Source organism: Hypanus sabinus, unplaced genomic scaffold (genome assembly GCF_030144855.1).
Source record: "Hypanus sabinus isolate sHypSab1 unplaced genomic scaffold, sHypSab1.hap1 scaffold_137, whole genome shotgun sequence".
NCBI lineage: Eukaryota > Metazoa > Chordata > Chondrichthyes > Myliobatiformes > Dasyatidae > Hypanus > Hypanus sabinus.
Genome location: NW_026779441.1, coordinates 525,817 through 546,327, shown reverse-complemented (window position 1 = coordinate 546,327; position 20,511 = coordinate 525,817). Strand labels below are relative to the sequence as shown.

Here is a 20,511-nt window from a genome sequence, read left to right as displayed (position 1 = left end):
ACAAGCTGGGCTTACCGGGGAATGACATCTGTTGCAGGAATACGGGAAATAGAGGCATCTCCAATGCACTGAGACACTAAGAACAGAGGCGAGGGCAGTGGAGTAAACAGCGATAGTGAATTGAAGTATCTGGAATGGAAGAAGACTTTAAGATGGATGAACCCGGGTCCTTATACCCGATGGAGATTAACCCCCTATTCCCAGGAATGGAGTGGGGATGCCAAGGACGTTAAGGAATATCAGAGGAACATTATGTCAAGTTGCCGGAAAGTCGATCACCACAAAACTAATCGATGCAGATTCATTCTCAGGATTATTCAATGTTAATCGATGCTACGACACCTGTAGCATCATCCCGGAGCTTGGTCTGGTTACGCTACAGATTTCCCAATCGATGTGTCACAGTTCTGTTAGTTGGGAAATTCAAACATTACCGGGATCCCCTGAGCTCCTGCACTATATCCATAAAATATATCGGACTGTCCTTAGTTCTACCTGTCAGTGACATTTCACAGCCGTGATTCCTCTCAAGTTTCCCTCTTCATGGTTCCACACACCATAACTAACCTCTGCCTCCATTTATCTGACATCGAGCCCAAGATTTCTCTTTACTTGATGGTCCCTGTGATCACATTGATCAGATTCACCCTCGGGGATACACGTTGTCTCTGCACTCTCACAATTTCACTCTAGTTGAGGGTCCCTGTGATCACATTGATCAGATTCACCCTCAGGGATACACGTTGTCTCTGCACTCTCACAATTTCACTCTAGTTGAGGATCCCTGTGATCACATTCATCAGATTCACCCTCAGTGAAACACGTTGTCTCTGCACTCTCACAATTTCACTCTAGTTGATGGTCCCTGTGATCACATTGATCAGATTCACCCTCGGGGATACACGTTGTCTCTGCACTCTCACAATTTCACTCTAGTTGAGGATCCCTGTGATCACATTCATCAGATTCACCCTCAGTGAAACACGTTGTCTCTGCACTCTCACAATTTCACTCTAGTTGATGGTCCCTGTGATCACATTGATCAGATTCACCCTCAGTGAAACACGTTGTCTCTGCACTCTCACAATTTCACTCTAGTTGATGGTCCCTGTGATCACATTGATCAGATTCACCCTCAGGGAAACACGTTGTCTCTGCACTCTCACAATTTCACTCTAGTTGAGGGTCCCTGTGATCACATTGATCAGAATCACCCTCAGGGATACACGTTGTCTCTGCACTCTCACAATTTCACTCTAGTTGAGGGTCCCTGTGATCACATTGATCAGATTCACCCTCAGTGAAACACGTTGTCTCTGCACTCTCACAATTTCACTCTAGTTGAGGGTCCCTGTGATCACATTGATCAGATTCACCCTCAGTGAAACACGTTGTCTCTGCACTCTCACAATTTCACTCTGCTTGAGGGTCCCTGTGATCACATTGATCAGATTCACCCTCAGGGAAACACGCTGTCTCTGCACTCTCACAATTTCACTCCAGTTGAGGGTCCCTGTGATCACATTCATCAGATTCACCCTCAGGGAAATGCAAGTTCTCATTAAGCTCCCAGTCAACAATTCATGGGTGTTGTCGAATGATATTTAAACTAGACTTGGTCCAATTCAAACACATTTACCACAACTGCTTTGAAACCTCGTGTGTTGTGGTTAATATCCGCAGAATGATCGCCCAATGACACTTCTATCTACTAACTCCCATGAATCCCTATCAGACTGTACCCTTACAAACAGGCTATATTCCTTCTGAATGGACTGCACAAATTCTACTACACTTTGTTCTTTCGCTGAATGAATGCAGAACACCGAGTGGACGTCAGATAATAATGTAAAATTTGCTGTGTGTTTTGGCATATTTTCGAGTGTTCAATTATATCTCTTCAGCGATGGTCTTTCGTTGCCGATCCATGCATCTGAAAAGATGGACAAGTCTTTGACATAAAGCAACACTTTACAACTATTTCAATCTCACTGTCCGGCAGTCATTTTGCAAGAATTCTGCATCCATGATCTTTTAATTTGCTTTTTATTGGAAATAAAAGGCCTAATTTCTATTGAACCATCAAGGTGCTCATCAGGAACATGGCAGGAAAGTGGAATATCCGGGGATCCCACTTCACCTCCGTTCACATGGGGAATTTTGGAACCCACACACAAACACCACCAAAGATCAGAGTTCAACAGGGGTCTCAGGCTGTAAGATAGGGGCTCTCTTATAATGCAGTTATGTTTCCCACTTTGATAGAGAACATGCTATATTTTACTCAAAATGTTTTCTCCACAAATTTGTTTCAGATAACATGTTTGTACCTGAATGCTGTATAAACCACAGATTTAAAAACTCGTGGATCTTCCAGTGCTGGGCGATTTCAGGATCAGCCTTGCTGCCTTGTAGGAAGCAGGGTGACTCGGCTGTTTGGATACAGAATTGCCTTTCCTATTGAAGACAGAGTGTAGTGGTCGTTAGATCTTACTCTGACTCGATCTTTACCGAGCGGTGTCTCTATACATTCTGCATGGGGCTTGGGTGAAGCTTGGTGGAGTGTGTTTGTGCTGTTGATAATGATGCAAAGATTGATGCCTTAATGGAGAGTGTAGCGCTTCGCCGAATAACAGCGCGGCATACACTGTATACCTGTTGTAGATATGGGGATATGGAAGTTCATTCAGGCACATGTGGGGTATTGTGCATTGGGAGGTTAAGAGTAAAGGGGAGGGACACAGTTAATGAACTTGCGATTAACAGCGTCGCTGCACAGAGGGACAATGGAACCATATCTCCATAAAAGGTAGCTTGGGCGGTAAAGAAGCCAAACGGTAATTGCCTTCACTGGTCGGGTCTTTAGGTAGAAGAGGCGGTAAACCGTGTGCAGCTCCATAAATCGCTGGTTCGGCCTCAGTGGAAGCACAGCGTACCCTCATTAAATGTCGTGGAGGCGCTGGACAGGTGTAGAACAGGTTTAACAGAATGCTACCTGAATTGGAGGATAAGGGAATAAAAGAGAGGTTGTACAGACTTGGGTTGTTTCCTCTACAGCTTCGGAGACTAAGGGCAGATGTGACAGATAAACTTTTATAGAATCACGAGAGGCATCGACTGAAAACCGGCATCTTTTCCCCATGGTGGAAATGTCTGAGGCGAAAGGAAACACTTTTAATGCAAAAATGGAGATGTGCTGGTCGGGTGCTTTCACACAGAGAGTGGTGGGTGTCTGGACGCTCGACAGTGGAGTAAATATGACACAGACGCTTGGAATGCGGTTAGATATGCAAATGAGAGACGGTGGTTCCGACCAATGACAGGACAGAAGAGATCAGGCGTCATTAGCTCCGTCAGGAGGGGCTCCTTTGCTCTACCGTTTGACGTTCCACGGGCTCCATTCTCACCGATGCGATACTTCAGTCCGAAGCAGTTGCTGTGCATTTCATTTCTGGAAGTTGATATCAGCATAGACGATCTTGTCTCTTTGAGTCGGCTGCGAGTCGCCAACGCCACGAGGTTCCTGGGCGACGCCCTGCAATAGAAAATATTTGTATTCCACATAAAGACAAAGCTTATTTTTGGCTTGGGAGTGAAGAGTGGACACAAGTGAAATCCGGGTGAAAATGTTTTCAATTCTGGATGGGAGTTCCATTATACTTTAGATAGACGGTAAGATTATCCCACCAACCGCCGCTCATTTACTCTTCACAACAGATCAGCCGTATCCCCTCTGCCTTTTCTGCAAATCCATCCACCTTAACCCCTCTTTCATCTCTCCATGTTGATACATTTTTGTCGCCGATCTCCAACAATTGGTTGCATCGTGACCTTTGACATTCGGGGAAGGGGGGATGATGGGGGGGGGGGTGGAACACGCACGGGTAATAAATACAACGAGGGGACCGTGTAAACTTTACGCGGATAGAGTATGACCCCTGACTGATTGCAGGTTACTACTTTCCCAAACTGCTGAGACACTAAACCTAGCCGCTGATTCAATTCTCATCAAGGCACCGAAAAAGAGAAAGGGTTATTAGCAAATATCAAACCAGGATCAAAGAAGAGACCATCAAAACATGAAAGCAGAGATTTTCCATTCCTTCAGTGTCCAACGCCCCAATACAGTTGACAGCACGGTCCCACAACTCTTGCCTGTGCAGTATCACCGGCTGAATAAAAGCAAGCCACGTTACATGAACATGTCACTGCAGTTTGACGCTGCTTACCACGAAATTTATTGAAGGCGTCACAGTACTGTAGACGACAGAAAGCTCGGAAACAGCAGCAGCTTTTCGTCGATGCTTCCTAAAGCACCAAACAGAGACGGGTTACAGATTGGTTATAAACCATAGAAATGATTTGAAGTGGCACCGCGACGAGGAACAAAATTTCAACAACTGTGTCCCTTACGGTTTCTCCTCGGCATTTTGGTTCAGAACAGTTCGAGTGGAGCCGCCTGATCACGTCGCCGCACAAGTAAACGTGAGGGTTATTTACTGTACAGCCTTTAATGTTCGCCCAAGTTAAAAACGGGTGAGCATAATCACAGAACGCGGTCGTTTAAAAACAAACAAACAAAAAATCTTTAGAAGTTTACAGAGTGAAAACACAAGGAAACATTAAATTAAGTGAAACAACATGTGTAGAATTCCTTGTTCAATCACACGTGTCTTAAATCAGACTCTGAAATTGTCCTTCCAAATTCCAGTCTATTGCTACTTTAAGACAGATGGTCAGATTTTCCTTTGAGTGGTTAATGAAAGAAAGTTGGATTATTTACCAAAGCTGGTTGGCATTGGACACTCCCTCCCCCGCGTTACAAATCACACATACCGGCACACTGCAATTGTCGACAGGACGACAATCAGAATGACAAGGCCGGCTCCCACCCCGCCTGCTGTCGTGTAGATCGTCCGGGCGTCTGTTCCTGAAATGGCGAACAAGGGCACGGAATGAGCCATCAGAACTGATATACTGAGAACGTGCTTTCGGAATGCAGACCCGTTCCCAAAAAATCACCGGTGTTACGACCACATGATTGCAATTTACGACTCCTTCCGCACCTCTCTTATGAAATATGAACACAAAGATCGCCCCTATTGCACGTTTTAAGACATATTAAAGCCTCTGTGGTTCATTTGGGTTGTTACACATTGGAAAACGTGGTATGAAAATCATCTCATCGCATCGTATGTAAACGAAACTATGTGCAAGCTGGTCACAAAACAAGGGGCATGAACAAACGTCATTGTAAATCACATAAACGATGCAGAGTTGTTACGGCCATGATCACGTGTCAAAAGCTACTGATATTAACAGCCGGTTCTACGAAAAGGCGAAAAAACTGGCGCAACAAGTTCAGTTATTACCACATTAATCCAGAAATCTGGGTTCACCCGGACCTCCAGTACTGTAGGTAGGGGACTTTCGCTTTCTCTCTGTGACCGGTGGGTGTCCTCTGGATTCTACACCCAAACCTGTCACCACCAGACCCGTGTGTTTGGAGAATTATAATATGGAACAGGACGCTACACCACAATTCATCACAATTCGTGCTTTCTTTTTCACCTGCTCTATTATCAATATAACCTTTGTCCCCTATATAGTCTATTTTTCTACATCCATCTGTCTACCTGAGAGCTTCTTCAATATCGCTGATACGTCTGCCTCAGCTATCACACGCTCTTTGGAAAATACTTTTATTTGACATGCCCCACCCCCATACCTTAATCACCTTAATATTATGATCCCCTCGTATTAGTCATTTGCACCTGATCGTTGCCTCTTATAATTTTCCAAACATCTATCGAGTCTCCTCTCATGTCCCTTCAGTCCAGTGAAACAATAAACTATCGAGTCTCCTCTCACGTCCCTTCAGTCCAGAGTGAAACAATAAACTATCGAGTCTCCTCTCACGTCCCTTCAGTCCAGAGTGAAACAATAAACTATCGAGTCTCCTCTCATGTCCCTTTATTCCAAAGTGAAACAATAAACCTGGTTCGCTCAGTCTCTTCTCATGAAACATGCTCACTCACCCAGACAGCATGCTGGAATAAACTATTCTGTCCCTCTGTAAAGCTTCCACCATATTCTCACCCTAAATTAACTCTAGTGTTCATAATTGCTGGAATATGGGTTGTCGTGAGGGCTGTTGATGAGGATGTAGAGATAATTTAAAATGGGATTAACGTTGGATGAGTGGAGATTTACAACTAGAACGAGCTTAATGGGTCGAACCTGGTTTCCACGTCATACGGCTCTACAAACAAGGAATTTTATATGTAACCATGTTCACCCACCTTGGGGTCCAATCCTCTCTCAGCCAATGTGTGTCTGGAAATCACAGTCAATTTTAATTTCATGTCAAATTTGACATATGAATTACCCATGAACGTTATTGGCATTGTCTTGTTTCAGCAACTGATTAACTAGCTATTCCTAGATGTTCGACTTAGATATATTTAAAATAGAGTCTATATACATTTACAGCATGAGGTCCTTTGAAAGTCAGCTGTTGGATACCCATCGATGCTGCCAGGCACTGGGACTTCACAATGAATCAGCTGAGGTTATTCCCACTCAATACTGAACTTCCGGACAGGAATATTGGCCAGAGGAGCATTGGACACCCAGGGCCTCTCTGACCACGGGCAATATGGGCAGAGAGCGCAGATTTATCCTGATATCAAAGGTATGGAAAGCTGCAGGACACAGGGTTGAGGCGAGGTGTGAAACAGTCGGGGGAGATTCCTCAGAGGGTGGTTGGATTCCGAAATGCACTACGTCAGAAATTAGTGAGGGCGGAGTAAAACAAGAAATATCTCACTGAGCCGCTAATTTGTAAGCGCTTAGAAGTCTAAGGAACGTTCTGGTAAAATGATATTAGTATTGTAAATACTAGTCAGTCAACATGGATATGAAAAGCTGTTGGGTCTAATTCTGCTGGGCGCTACTCTGTGATCACAAACAAGAGAAAATCTGCAGATGCTAGAAATCCAAGCAACACACACAAAAGCCAAAGGAACTGAGCAGGAAAGACTGGAGGACTGATGAAGGGTCTCGGTATGAAACTGTACGCTTTTCCATAGACGCTGCCTGGCCTGCTGACTTCCTCCAGTATTTTGTGTGTATTACTGTATCTCTGTGTGTATATGTGTATCTCTCTCTGTCTCTCTCCCCTCCACACCAAGCCCCTCCCCCACAAACCCTCCTTCCCTTCCCCCCTTGAGTGCGCACTCCCCCACTCTGACTCCTCCCCCCTCTACTTTAAGAGGCAGGTTTTACATGATTATATAATTACATAAAGGACCTCTACTGCGCTTCTTGTTTAGTTTTGTTTGGAGTTGTTTTGAGTTGGGAAAGAAGCCGGAAATTGGAACTAGATGGGAGAATAGTTTAGCTCATGGTGGAGTGGTGGAGCAGACTCGACGGGCCGAATGGCCTACTTCTGCTCCTTTGACGTGGTCTTGTGGTCAAACCCGGACCAGGGCCTCTGTTAATGATCCCTGACGTCCCCAAGTTCTGTCCAACTGGATATCAGTCCCTGGGCTCACAGAAGCTGCTGGGATGGCTCACGGACAACCAACACTGGCACACCTCAATGATACGTGATTAGCCCACAGCCCTACTCTCCCTACACCCCCGACTGTGTGGCGAGGCACAACTCAAATGCCATTTACATATTTCAGATGTGATGAGGCGTACAGGAGCAAGACGTATCAGCTGGTTGAGTGGTGTTGCGACAGCAACTATGCACTCAACATCAGGAAGACCAAAGAAGTGAATGTGGACCTCGGGAAGGGTAAGTCGAGGGAACACACACCAGACCTCATGGAGGGATCACAGGTGGAAGCATTCTAACTAGTTACCTCACTGTCTGGTGTGGAGGGGCCACTGCACAGGATCGGAAAAAGCTGCAGAAAGTTGTTAACACAACCATTTCCATCATGGGCAGGAGCCTCCCAGCATTCGGGACACCTTCAACAGGTGATGCTTCAAAAAGGCAGCATCCATCATTACGGACCACATCACCCAGGACATGCCCTCTTCTCAGTGTTACCATCAGGGAGGAGTAACTGGAGACTGGAGACATAGACTCAACGTTTCAGGAACAGTCTCTCCTCTGCCATCAATTTCTGAATGGACAAGGAACCCATGAACAATAACTCAATGTTTTACATGTCAAAAAACAACAAATTTCACAACACATACCGGTGATATTAAACCTGATTCTGACTCTAATTCAACTCCTCTTCTGCTCCCATTCTCTCTCTTCGTCACACACCCCAGACCTCTCTCCCATCCCCAGTCCTCCTTCAGGGACCCCCCCATCCCTGTTCCCTCTTCTTCCCTCCCATCCTCTCTCTTCGTCACACACACCAGACCTCTCTCCCATCCTCACCTCGTCTTCTTTCAGTGACACTTCCATTCCTACTCTTTCCTCTTCCCCTCATATCCCCTATCTCACCAATCTGAATCACCACTATCCACTCAGTCATAGAGAACTACAGCATAGAAACAAGCCCTTTGGCCCATCTATTCCATGCTGAACTAGTATTCTGCATCGTCCCATCAACCTGCCCTCAGAACAGAGCCATCCATTTCCCTTCCATCCATGTATTCATCCAAACTTCTCTTTGATGTTGAAATCAAACCCACATCCACCACATCAGTCAGCAGCTTGTTCCACACATGCACCACCCTCAGGGTGAAGACGTTCTCTCTCATGTTCCCCTTAAACATTTCACCTTTCACCTGTGACCACAAGTTCTGGTCTCACGCAACCTCAGTGGAAGCAGCCTGCTTGTATGTACCCTATCTTTACTCCTCATGGTTTAACAAACCTTATCCCCTCATTCTCTAGAGCGACACCCATTTTCCATGATCTTAGCTCCACAAACTTCATCGTTCCCAATGTCAGTCAGTAGGCACACCCCTCGAATTCCAAACTAGATCTCCATCATTTCAAAGGTTGGTAAACATTTTCCCAGCAAATCCCTCTGCCAATAAATCCCCCGGGTTTCTATCCTCGTCGTCTCCCTGACAACCCATCTTACCCAGCCCCATCGCCCACCTCAGACAAAGAGGCTTATTCATCACCACTACAATGCACACCAACCGGGAGTAATGTTGGACAGAGCAGAAATTTCACAGAGACAGGAGAATAAGACAACTGAATACAGCCCATTATGTCGCACATCCAACAGCTAATTGGTCTGTGAGAAGTTCGACATCACAGAGCGAGAGACTGAGGGACCCCGATGGACACAAGATCTAATACTTGAGTATCTCTCTCCTGCTGAGACAGAGGATGGTGATGTGGTGGGTTGCCCTGTAGACGATCCATTGGGCTGATCCATTGTGGAAACCTCCAGGTCTGGAACAAAGTAACAGAGACATGGGAGAGTGGCAGAGATTAAACAGGGACAATAATTCATAAAGATGAGAGACTCTGCAGATGCTGAAAATCCAGAGCAACACACACAAAATGCTGGAAGAACTCAACAGGTCAGGCAGAATCTCTGGAGGGGAATAAATAGCAAATATTTTGGGCTGAGACCCTTCATCAACACTGGGAAAAAAAGGGGGAAGAAGCCAGAATAAAGAGGTGGGCGGGGGGAGAATACAGCTGGCAGGTGATAGGCGAAGCCAAGTGAGTGGGAAGGTGGGTGGGTGAGGGAGGGTGTGATTTAAGAAACTGGGAGGTGATATGTGGAAGAGGTAAAGCACCGGGGAGCAGAGAGGGAATGGAAAAAGAGAAGTTAGAGAAATCAATGTTCATGTTGTCAGTTTGGAGGATACCCAGATACAATATGAGGTGTTGCCCCTGCAATCTGAGTTTGGCCTCATCATGTCAGTGGTGGAGGCCTTGGACAGACATGTGGAATGGGATTGGGAAGTTGAATTGAAATGGGTAGCCACTGGGACAACAATTTGAAAAGGAGGTCTCTGATCTGGAGTTACCAATACCATCCAGTCCCTGTTCAACAACTCTCCCTCGTGAATGTCTGTGACCAGTCACTACTCTCAGTCAAAGCCCAGATGAATATTGAGGACTGAAGGAGAGAAAGATCGTTCCTTTCAAGGACCCCACCATGCATACCTGCATTTTCAGACCCTGCTGGGGTGGTGGTCAAACCCAGACTCGGTTCTCCGATCACTGATACTAGAGTTTCCTGAGTTGTACCTGACTGGGAATCTGCTTCTGAGCTTGAAGAGCCTGCTGGGGTGGAGGATAAATCTCGCATAGGTTCTCTGGTTGCTGATCCTTCTGGTTGCCAGGTTGTGCCTGAATGGGAATCTGTAAAACAAGATATAAAAAAGGTTAAATTAGCAATGAAGTTTTACGTCAGATCAGGAAGGAACTCAGCAGCAGGAATGGGAGACTTCAGGTCAAATCTGTCCTCGGAGATACACACTATCCCCTCTCCTTTGCTCTTTAACATCTCCACCCTTGACTCTCAAATCCCACTCCTCAGATCTCCTTCTCCGCATTCACTCTGTCTGTATCACTCTGTTGTCAGTATCTCCTTCCTGATGGAGGGTAAAGTAGTAAACAAGTTTTATGTTAGAGCAGAAAGGAATTCAATGGCAGGAATAGGAGGCTCAAGTCGAGGTCAAATCTGTCCTCTGAAATACACACACTCCTCTCTCCTTGTGACCATCCTCCTGTGTCACTTTCAGTCTCTCCACCCCTCCCTGTTCATTCCTCCCACCCCACTCTGTCCAACACCCAACAGAGCCTCATCTGAAACTGGGAGGTGATATGTGGAAGAGGTAAAGGGATGAAGAAGGAGAATTCTAATGAGACAGGACAGTGGACAATGGATTTAATAGATGGAGGAGGGGGACCAGAGGGAGGAGAGTGACAGAGACTGAATGAACACAGATAGAGATGAGACTTGGTACCTGAGGATGTGTCTCCCGCTGGGACAGAGGACATATCCTGGGTGTGCTCTCTTGTAGAAAATACTGTAGACTGTTCCAGTGTTGAAGTCTCCAGGTCTGCAACAAAGTAACACAGACACGGGAAATTGGTAGATCTTAAACAGCGCAACAGGGACAATAATTTGTAAAGACGAGAGAGTCCCCTGATACTTGAAATTCAGAACAACACACAGAAAATGCTGAAGGTCCGGCAGCACCTTTGGAGGAGAATAAAAAGTCAAACTTTTCTGCCAAGATTCTTCTTCAGGACTGGAAAGGAAGGGGGCAGACGCTCAAATAAGAAGGTGGAAAGTGTACAAACTGGCAGGTGATAGGTGAAGCCAGGCTGTGAGAAGATATCTGGGAATGTGATCAGGATGATGCCAGAAGCTGGGAGGTGATATGTGGAAGAGGTAAAGGGATGATGTAGGAGTAATCCAACGAGACAGGACAGTGGACAATGGATTAAATAGATGGAGGAGGGGGACCAGAGGGAGGAGATGGGCAGATGAGGAGAGGGGAATGGCTGAGAAGGGAGCCAGAATGGGAATGGAAAATGAGGGATGTGGGAGGGAGAAGAATTTACTGGATGTAAGAGAAATTGGTATTCCTGCATCAGGTTAGTGGTGATCCTGACAGACTATGAGGTGTTGCTCTTCAAACCCGGCAGTGGGCTCATCAAGTCAGAGGAGGCTGTGGACAGTCATATCAGCAGGGAATGGTAAGGATAATTAAATTGGGTAGCCACCGGAACAAGAATTTAACAAAGAGGTCTCTGATTTGAAAAGAAGCCAAAACTCTCCTCTTGTGACCATCCTCCCCTCTCACCTCCATCACTCTTTCCCTCCCTCCTGTGTCACTCTCAGTCACTCCACTCATCTCTGTTCATTCCTCCCATCCCACGGAGCCTCATCCCTCTAGACTCACCAAACACAACCCAACAGACAGTAGAGAGGAACCACTGACTCCATCATTCACACTCCTACCCACAATGCACTGTACATCCAGTAGGTGAACTGGTCCATGGGAGGTTCAATGTCACAGAGTGACAGAGACTGAATGAACACAGACAGACATGAGACTTGGTACCTGAGGATGTGTCTCCCGCTGGGACAGAGGACAGTTCCTGTGTGTGTTCTCCAGTAGACAATCCTGTCGACTGTTCCAGTGTTGAAGACTCCAGGTCTGGAACAAAGTATCACAGACACGGGAGATTGGCAGATCTTAAACAGAACAACAGGGACAATAACTTGTAAAGACGAGAGAGTCTCCTGATACTGGAAATTCAGAACAACACACAGAAAATGCTGAAGGTCCGGCAGCACCTTTGGAGGAGAATAAAAAAATCAAACTTTTCTGCCAAGATACTTCTTCAGGACCTGAAAGGAAGGGGGCAGAAGCTCAAATAAGAAGGTGGAAAGTGTACGAACTGGCAGGTGATAGATGAAGCCAGGCTGTGAGAAGATGTCTGGGAATGTGAGCAGGATGATGCCAGAAGCTGGGAGGTGATATGTGGAAGAGGTAAAGAGATGAAGCAGGTGAAATCCAACGAGACAGGACAGTGGACAATGGATTAAATAGATGGAGGAGGGGGACCAGAGGGAGGAGATGGGCAGATGAGGAGAGGGGAAGGGCTGAGAGGAGAGCCAGAATGGGAATGGAAAAAGAGGGAAGTGGGAGGGAGAAGAATTTACTGGATGTAAGAGAAATTGGTATTCCTGCATCAGGTGGTGATCGTAACAGACGATGAGGTGTTGCTCTTCAAACCTGGGGGAGGTCTCATCAAGTCAGAGGAGGCTGTGTACAGTCATATCAGCAGGGAATGGTAAGGATAATTAAATTGGGTAGCCACCGGAACAAGAATTTAACAAAGAGGTCTCTGATTTGAAAAGAAGCCAAAACTCTCCTCTTGTGACCATCCTCCCCTCTCACCTTCATCACTCTTTCCCTCCCTCCTGTGTCAAGCTCAGTCACTCCACCTATCCCAGTTCATTCCTCCCATCCCACGGAGCCTCATCTCTCTCGACTCACCAATCAGAACCCAACAGATAGGAGAGAGGAACCACTGACTCCATCATTCACACCCCTACCCACAATGCACGGTACATCCAGTAGGCGAACTGGTCCATGGGAGGTTCAAAGTCACAGAGTGACAGAGACTGAGTGAACACAGACTGACATGAGACTTGGTACCTGAGGATGTGTTTCCCGCTGGGACAGAGGACAGTTCCTGGGTGTGCTCTCCAGTAGACAATCCTGTCGACTGTTCCAGTGTTGAAGTCTCCAGGTCTGGAACAAAGTAACACAGAAATGGGAGATTGGCAGATCTTAAACAGCACAACAGGGACAATAATTTGTAAAGACAAGAAAGTCTCCTGATGCTGGAATTTTAGAACAACACACAGAAAATGCTGAAGGTCCAGCAGCACCTTTGGAGGAGAATAAAATGTTAAACTTCTCTGCCAAGATACTTCAAGACTGGAAAGGAAGGGGGCAGAAGCTCAAATAAGAAGTTGGAAAGTGTACGAACTGGCAGGTGATAGGTGAAGCCAGGCTGAGAGAAGATGTCTGGGAATGTGAGCAGGATGATGCCAGAAGCTGGGAGGTGATATGTGGAAGATATAAAGGGATGAAGAAGGAGAAATCCAACGAGACAGGTGACAATGGATTAAATAGATGGAGGATGGGGACCAGAGGGAGGAAATGGGCAGATGAGGAGAGGGGAATGGCTGAGAAGGGAGCCAGAATGGGAATGGAAAAAGAGGGAAGTGGGAGGCAGAAGAATTTACTGGATGTAAGAGAAATCGGTATTCATGCATCAGTTTGGTGGTGATCCTGACAGACTATGAGATGTTGCTTTTGAAACCTGGCAGTGGTCTCATCAAGTCAGAGGAGGGTGTGGACAGTCATATCAGAAGGGAATGGTAAAGAGAATTAAATTGGGTAGCCACCGGAACAAGAATTTAACAAAGAGGTCTCTGAGTTGAAAAGAAGCCAAAACTCTCTTCTTGTGACCGTCTTCCCCTCTCACTTCCATCACTCTTTCCCTCCCTCCAGTGTCTCTCTCAGTCACTCCACCTATCTCTGTTCATTCCTCCCATCCCACGGAGCCTCATCCCTCACGACTCACCAAACTCAACCCAACAGATAGGAGAGAGGAACCACTGACTCCATCATTCACACACCTACCCATAATGCACTGTACATCCAGTGGGTGAACTGGTCCATGGGAGGTTCAACCTCACAGAGTGACAGAGACTGAATGAACATAGACCGACATGAGACTTGGTACCTGAGGATGTGTCTCCCGCTGGGACAGAGGACAGCTCCTGGGTGTGTTCTCCAGTAGACATTCCTGTAGACTGTTCCAGTGTTGAAGTCTCCAGGTCTGAAACAAAGTAACAGAGACTTGGGAAATGAGCAGAGCTTAAGCAAAACAACAGAGACAATTATTCATAAAGATGAATGATTCTGCAGATGCTGTAAATCTGGGGCAACACACAGAAAATGCTGGAGGAACTGACTGAGCAGGTTAGGTCACATCTCTGGAGCAAAATAAACAGTCGATGTTTTGTTCAAGGCACTCATTCAGAACTGGAAGTGACTGGGCAGAAGCCCGAATAAGAAGGTGGAGAGTGTCCAAGCTGGCAGGTGACAGGTGAAGCCAGGCAGTGAGAAGATGTCTGGGAATGTGATCAGGATGATGCGAGAAGCTGGGAGGTGATATGTGGAAGAGGTAAAGGGATGAAGAAGGAGAAATCCAACGAGACAGGACAGTGGACAATGGATTAAATAGATGGAGGAGGGGGACCAGAGGGAGGAGATGGGCAGTTGTGGAGAGGGGAAGGGCTGAGAGGAGAGCCAGAATGGGAACGGAAAGAAGAGGGAAGTGGGAGGGAGAATAATTTACTGGATGTAAGAGAAATTGATATTCATGTCATCAGGTTGGTGGTGGCCTTGACAGACTGTGAGGTGTTGCTCTTCAAGCCTGGGGGTGGTCTCATCAAGTCAGAGGAGGCCGTGGACAGTCATAGCAGAAGGGAATGGTAAGGAGAATTAAAATGGGTAGCCAAGAAAATTTGTCAAGAATTTGACAAAGAGGTCTCTGATTTGAAAAGAAACGAAAACCATCTAGTCACCATTCACCACCTCTCCCTCCCAAAGTTTCTGTGACTGGACACGTCTCTCCGACAAAGTCCAGATGAATATCGACTAAAGGAGGGAAAGATTGTTATATTCATTGACCCTCACAAACCCCATCACGAATACCTGAGCTCAGAGACCCTGCTGGGCTGCTGGTCAAACCCAGACCAGGCTCTCCTGTCATCGATTCCTGGGCTTCCCAAGTTGTGTCTGACTGGGAATCTGTACCTGAGCTCAGAGACACTGTTGGGCTGGTGGTCAAACCTGGACCAGACTCTCCGGTCACCGATCCCTGGCGTTCCTGAGTTGTGTCCGACAGATGTTCTGCAATAAGTAAAGTTACAAAGGAAGGGTAAAGTAGTAAACAAGTTTTACATTCAATCAGGAAGGAACTCAATGGCAGGAACAGGAGGCTCAAGTCCAGGTAAAATCTGTCCTCTGAAATACACACACTCCCTTCTCCTTTGCTTTTTAATACCTCTGCCTTTGTCTCTCAAATCCTTCTCCTCTCATCTTCTTTCGGCATTCTTTCTGTCTGCATCACTCTCTTTTCTATCTCTCCTTCCTTCCCTCCAGTTTGAGCGTCACTCTCATTGCCTGACTCTCCTGACACACTCATCACTCTCTCTTCACTCGCCTCATTCCTCCCACTCCAGCATCCCACGTCTCTCTATCCCTCTCTCCTGTGTGTTTTCACCCATTTCCTTCTGTCCATGTACTGAATTACTCAAATCCCTCTCTGGTCGTTTCTATGTCTCATCTATCATCGTGCAATTCCTCACAGTCATTCCTGCCTTCCTGTCTCTGACCATCCTCCACTCTCACCTCCATCACTCCTCCCCTCCCTCCTGTGTCACTCAGTCACTCCACCCCTCTCTGTTCATTCCTCCCACCCCACACTCTCCAACCTCCAATGGAGTCCACCATTAAAGACTGTCACCATCCTTTCATCACCAACATCAGAGAGGAGGTACAAGACCCTAAAGGAACAATTTCTTCCGCTCCACCATCAGATTTCTGAACGATCCATGAACTCATGAAAATGACCTCACTATTCCACTTTCTGCACGATTCATTTATTTTATTTTTGATTGGAATGTACAGGAATATTTTTATATCTTGCTCTGTACTTTTGCCAAAGAAGCAACAAATTTCACAAGATACATTAGTGATAATAAACCTGATTCGGATCCTGAATCTCTGACCACTGACTATAAATCTATGTCCTCTAGTTATATTCACCCTGATCAGTGGTAATATTCCCAGCAGGACATCCCACACCACCAGCTTCAGGAACATTTATCACCCCACAACCATCAGACTCCTGACCGGCGTGATGTTAGTGAAGTTATCCACGCCTCTACCACCATCCCTGGCAAGTCATTCCAGGCACACACAACTCTTTGTGTAAAAAACTTACCCCTGATGTCTCCCCTCCCTTAATTTTGTACCTATGCCCTCTAGTGTTTGCTATTGGTGCCCTGGGAAACAAGTACGGACTATCCACCCTATCTATGCCTCTCATAATCTTGTAGACCTCTATCAAGTCCCCTCTCATTCTTCTACGTTCCAAAGAGAAAAGTCCCAGCTCTGCTAACCTTGCTTCATACGACTTGTTCTCCAAACCAGGCAATATCCTGGTAAATCACCTCTGTAACCTTTCCAAAGCTTTCACATCCTTCCTATAATGAGGTGACCAGAATTGAACACAAAACTCTAAGTGCGGTCTCATCAGAGATTTGTAGATTTACAACATGACCTCTTCTACTCTTGAACTCAATCCACCTATTAATGAAACCTTGCATCCCACAGGCCTTCTAAACTACCCTACCAACCTGCGCAGTGACCTTGAGGGATGTATGGATTTGAACCCCAAGGGCCCTTTGCTCATCCACATCTTAAGTAACTGACCATTAATCCTGTACTCAGTCTTCTGGTTTGTCCTTCCAAAATGCATCACCTCACACTTGTCCAGATTGAACTCCATCTGCCATTTCTCTGCCCAACTCTGCAGCCTGTCTATATCCTCTTGTAACCTTCAACAACATACAGCTGCATCCACAACTCCTCCAATCTTCGTGTCGTCCACAAACTTACTCACCTATCCTTTTGCCTCTACATCCAGGTCATTTATAGAAATGACAAATAGCAGGGGTCCCAGGACAGATCCCTGCGGCTCTCCACTAGTCACCGACCTCCAGGCAGAATATTTCCCTTCCACAACTCCCCTCTGCTTTCTTCCTTTAAGCCAAATTTTTATCCAAATTGCCAAGGTTCCACTTATCCCATGCCACATGACTTTCTGGATGAGTCTCTCATGAGGGACCTTGTCAAAAGCTTTGCTAAAGTCCATGTAGACCACATCTACTGCCCTACCCTCATCAATTTCTTTTGCTACCTCTTCAAAAACTCAATCAGGCTCGTGAGGCACGATCTTCCCTTCACAAAGCCATGTTGACTACCCATGAGTAGACTGTACTTCTCTAAATGCTCGTAGATCCTATCCTTAAGAATTCTTTCCAATAGTTTGCAGACCACCGACGTAAAACTCACCGGTCTATTGTTCCCAGGTTTCTCCCTATTACCTTTTTTAAACAAGGGAACTACATTTGCCATTCTCCAATCCTCCGGCACTTCCCCTGTAGCCAAAGAGGATCCAAAGATCATAGCTAATGCTCCTGTGATCTCTTCTCTCAATTCCGACAACACCCTGGGGTGTATCATATCCGGCCCCTGGGATTTATCAAACTTAAGGCATTTAAGAAGATCCAGCACGTCTTCTTCCTTAATCTCCACATTGTCCAGCACACAGGCCTGCTCTACTTTGACCTCATTGAGATCATTTTCATTTGTGAATACTGAAGCAAAGTATTCATTTAGGACCTCCCCAACCTCCTCCGCCTCTAGGCACATGTTGCCCTCTTTATCCTTTAACGGTCTCACCTTCACTCTCGTCATCCTCCTATTCTTCACATAAACATAGAATGCCTTGGGGTTCTCCTTAATCCTACATGCCAAGGCCTTCTCATGCCCCGTTCGTGCTCTCCTAAGTCCTTTCTTTAGCTCCTTCCTGGCTACACTATATTTCACATGAGCCCCTCCTACTTCCTGCTTCTTATATCTAACATTTGCTTCCTTTTTCCTCTTGACGAGTTGCCTCACGTGTTTCATCAGCCATGGTTCCCTTTTCCTACCATTTTTTCCTTGCCACAGTGGGACAAACCTATCCTGAACCCAGCTCAAGTGGTGCCTAAACTTCTCCCACATTACTTCTGTGCTTTCCCCTTTGAACATCTGTTTCCAATTTACTCTCGCTAGTTCCTGCCTCATCCCTTCAATGTTAGCCCTTCCCCAGTTAAGTACTTTAACATGTTGTCTGATTTTATCCCTTTCCATAGCTTTGCTGAATCTAAGGGAGTTGTGCTCACTCTCACCAAAATGCTCCCCCACCAAGAGGTCTGTCACCTGACCAGGTTCATTACCCAGAACTAGATCCAGTATAGCCTCTCCTCTCGTTGGCCGGTCCACATACTGTGTCAGGAATCCTTCTTGAACACACCTGACAAATTCAGACCCATCTATCCCCCTTGAACTCAGGAGGTGCCAGTCAATTTGAGGGAAGTTGAAATCACCCATAACAACTACCCTGTATTTCCTGCACCATTTTAACATCTGCCTACTTATCTGCTCCTCGGTGTCCCGAGGGCTATTTGGGGGCCTCTAGACTACTCCCAGCACAGATTGATCCCTTCCTATTTCTGACTTCCACCCAGACCGACTCCGTAGACACTCCCTCTGCAGCATCCTCCCTTTCTATAGCTGTGATACTATTGATACTATCCCTGAACAGCAATGCCACTCCCCCCCCCCCCTTTCTACCTCCCATCCTATTCCTTGTAAAACACCTGAACCCCGGGCCCTTCATCATCCAATCCTGCCCTTCCTCCACCCAAGCTTCAGTAACGGCCACAACATTGTAATTCCACGTACTAATCCATGCTCTAAGTTCATCCTCTTTGTTCCTAATACTCCTGGCATTGAAATAGGCACATTTCAACCCCTTTAACTGGCTACAATTATGTTCTGTCCCCTGTCTATCCTTCCTCATCAACTCAGAACTCTTAGCATCATGCCCTTGTCCTTCTACCTTAATCCCTGCACTCACATTCTGATTCCCACACCCCTGCCACACTAGTTTAAACCCTCCCCAACAGCTCTAACAAACCTGCCTGCCAGGATATTGGTCCCCCGGGATTCAAGTGCAACCCGTCCTTTTTGTACAGGTCACACCCTCCTCAAAAAAGGTCCCAACGATCCAGAAATCCGAATCCCTGCCCCCTGCTCCATTCCCTCAGCCATGCATTTATCCTCCACCTCATTCTATTCCTATTCTCACTGTCACGAGGCACAGGCATTAATCCCGAGATTACTACCTTTGAGGTCCTGCTTTTCAACTTCCTTCCTAACTCCCTGTAGTCTTCTTTCAGGACCTCTTCCCTTTTCCTACCTATGTCATTGGTACCATATGTACCACAGCCTCTGGCTGTTCACCCTCCCACCGGAGGATATCTTGGACGCAATCAGAAATATCCCGGACCCTGGCACCTGGGAGGCAAACTACCATCCGACTTTCTTTCCTGCATCCAGAGAATCACCTATCAGACCCCCTGACTATAGAGTCCCCTATCACTACTGCCTTCCTCTTCTTTTCCCTACCCATCTGAGCCACAGGGCCAGACTCTGTGCCAGAGGCACGGCCACTGTTGCTTCCCCCAGTTAGGCTGTCCCCCCATAACAGTACTCAAACAGGAGTACTTATTGTCAAGGGGTACAGCCACAGGGCTACTCTCTAGTACCTGACTCTTCCCCTTCCCTCTCCTGACTGTGACCCGTTTCTCTGTTCCCCATGGCCCCAGAGTGACCACCCTATCTCCTCCCTATCAACTTCTCACTCTCTTTGACAGACGAAGGTCATCGAGCTGCAGCTCCAGTTGCCTAACACAGTCCCTTAGGAGTTGCATCTTGATGCACCGGGTGCAAATGTGGCCGTCCGTGATGCTGGGAGACTCCAGGACCTCCCACATCTGACACCGACCACAGAAAACTGGCCTCACACATACTACCCCCTTTAGCAATTAATAACTGCCTCACCTCGTCCCATTACCACCGAAGCCCATGGAGCCAAAGACCTTTCACTCCGCTGCCCGCTGGATATGGCTGCCTTCTTTATAAACTGTTCGCGCTCAACTGGCTGACGTCACATGCCTGTGCAGTCTGGCCTCCCTCTTCCCCCGAGAACTCAATATGTCTTCTCACTGGAAATCCTTAGGTGCTCTCCCGCTGCCTTCTCGTTCCGAATCCATGTCGATATGCTCAATGGTGGGGATGGCTTTATCCGCGATGGACTGGGCCATCAGTTATTTAGAGATAGAGCACAGT

General features: G+C 46.6%; 1 long non-coding RNA gene across 2 annotated transcripts; it reads right to left on the bottom strand.

Annotated features, from left to right (window-relative positions):
• Positions 1–2,043: 2,043 nt before the first annotated feature.
• LOC132386894 (uncharacterized) lies at positions 2,044–10,244 on the bottom strand. Of its 2 annotated transcripts, XR_009509702.1 has the most exons (4): positions 10,190–10,244; positions 4,837–4,930; positions 4,230–4,308; positions 2,044–3,535 (listed from the first exon to the last, which is right to left on the bottom strand). It is a non-coding gene; the product is annotated as an uncharacterized LOC132386894 (long non-coding RNA). The 2 variants fall into 2 exon arrangements; XR_009509701.1 differs by lacking the exon at positions 10,190–10,244 and having other exon boundaries at positions 4,837–4,954.
• Positions 10,245–20,511: the final 10,267 nt, after the last annotated feature.